Source organism: Lactuca serriola, chromosome 5 (genome assembly GCF_051521515.1).
Source record: "Lactuca serriola cultivar US96UC23 chromosome 5, Lser_US96UC23_V15, whole genome shotgun sequence".
In the NCBI taxonomy this organism is placed as follows: Eukaryota; Viridiplantae; Streptophyta; class Magnoliopsida; order Asterales; family Asteraceae; genus Lactuca; species Lactuca serriola.
Genome location: NC_136412.1, coordinates 246,122,381 through 246,124,558, shown reverse-complemented (window position 1 = coordinate 246,124,558; position 2,178 = coordinate 246,122,381). Strand labels below are relative to the sequence as shown.

The 2,178-nt window shown below is 40.2% G+C and overlaps 1 pseudogene across 1 annotated transcript; it reads left to right on the top strand.

The window, feature by feature from the left end:
- Positions 1-298: 298 nt before the first annotated feature.
- On the top strand, positions 299-1,616 carry LOC145051535 (peroxidase N1-like; annotated as a pseudogene). The gene is made up of 3 exons (XR_013683683.1): positions 299-785; positions 903-1,069; positions 1,177-1,616. The product of XR_013683683.1 is annotated as a peroxidase N1-like (transcript).
- The last annotated feature ends 562 nt before the right edge of the window (positions 1,617-2,178 follow it).

Genomic DNA, 2,178 nt, shown 5'->3' with positions numbered 1-2,178 from the left:
AACCTCATGGGACTCTGAATAATTTTTTTTTTATTTCTATACATTTGGACATCGTCAAATCAAATGACCTATGATCTACCCTCTCCCGTTTGTGACATTAATGAATTGGATCCCACTTGTTCCCAGAACTCTGAAGGTTTCTCCTTCACCTTGTTTCCTTGAAACTCCATGCATATCAGGTTCGCTGACTTTTTAAAACCACGTATATTTGACCTTTTTAAGATCTCCCCTAAAGGCTATAAATACCTTGGCTCCCTGCTATGTCGTCGTCATCAACTCATACGCTCAAAACAGTATTCCAATCGATCATGCACAGTTTTTGGACACTTAAATAATATTCAACACTCTTCGATAGTAATATAATGGAGGTTTCTTCTCTTAACAAAACACTTATCCTGCTGGTTCTAGTGTTAGCCACCTTCACTACAATGGCACAAGGCCAAGGCAGTCGGGGTAGAGGCCAGGGCACCCGCGTTGGCTTCTACCGGGCCACCTGCCCGAGGGTCGAATCAATTGTCCAGTCAGCGGTTGAGTCTGCTGTCCAAGCTAACCGCACTATTGCACCTGGTTTACTTCGGATGTTCTTCCATGACTGCTTCGTCAATGGTTGTGATGCATCTGTTCTAATAGAAGGCCCGTCGACTGAAAAGGCTTCCGGACCCAACTCCCTACTGACAGGCTTTGAAGTTATTGATGCTGCAAAGGCCCAGCTCGAATCTGCATGCCCTGGTGTGGTCTCTTGTGCTGATATTGTTGCCTTAGCTGCCCGAGATTCTGTAGTCCTGGTAATTATTAAATGTTCCCCTATACAACATATCCTGTCAAGCTGTTTGTTAAGATAATGTAGTTAATTAAATGCAAAACTGTACGTGGTCTTTATTCGTTTTTCCAATGTCTTTCAGACGGGTGGTCGTAGGTGGCAGGTGCCATTAGGGCGGAGAGATGGATTGGTTTCACAAGCATCGGATACTGCTAACTTGCCTGGGGCTACCGATCCTATTACTGTTCAAATTAGAAAGTTTGCTGATAAAGGTCTTAACACTCAAGATCTTGTTACTCTAGTTGGTAAGTGCTTCATAATAATGTACAATATATGTCTACTACACAGCATGCAATCATGCATCGCTATTAACTCACAAATGAATTAAAGATGAGTTTTTTTTCTTTATGATCAAGAGGACACACAATCGGAACAACAGCTTGTCTGCTATTCAGCTATAGACTATACAACTTCAACAATACCAATGGAACCGACCCGGATATAAACCAGCATTCCTACCACAGCTCCGGGCCCTATGCCCCAATGGTGGCAATGCCTTTAGGCGTGTGGACTTGGATACCGGCAATGTTAATAGCTTTGGCAATTCCTTCTATGAAAACTTGAGGAATGGACGGGGAGTTATTGAATCCGATGCAAAGCTATGGAGTGACAGGAGGACTCAGAGGTATGTACAAGGCTTCTTGGGTGTTAGAGGCCAACCTGGATTGCTATTCAACGATGAGTTTGGAAGAGCAATGGTGAAGATGGGTAATACTGAGGTGAAAACTGGGAGACAAGGACAAATTCGTAGGGTTTGTATGGCCATCAATTGATAAGGATTGTGGGTTTAATAAGATTCATCATAAGTTATTAGTATATATAGCATCAACTTGAATTAAAAGGATTGAATTTTTTGATTTTCATTTGTTAAGTATCGTTGAGTAAGATAAAGGATTGGATTGCTTAATCGAGGATTTATTATTATTTGATTATTTTCATTATCACAAGTAAAATTATTTGAAATTTTGGGGAAAGAAGCTCGGCAAAACATGGGTATGTATTCATAGAGGTAGTGCTTTAAAGATGCTGTTGAAATTGGGTCTTTTTACCAATCAATATGAAAATTGTCGATACTCCATGGAGGTAGTGGCGTGATCGGAAATGGAGTTTGAAGAAATATTAATATGGGTTTTCCATGACTTGAAGTAAATTCATAACATATTCAAATCGTGAATAGAGAGGTGATAGATTTGAGAGTCATCCTAGTTATTGTCATTAATTTGATCGAACAAGAGGATTATGGAAAAGGATTTTTTTACTGTGAATGGAATGACTACGGATTGTGTAGTAGCTATTGATTCAGTTTTCCTGTGGAATGACTACGGAATAGCTACGAATTGTGCTGTAGCTATTGATTC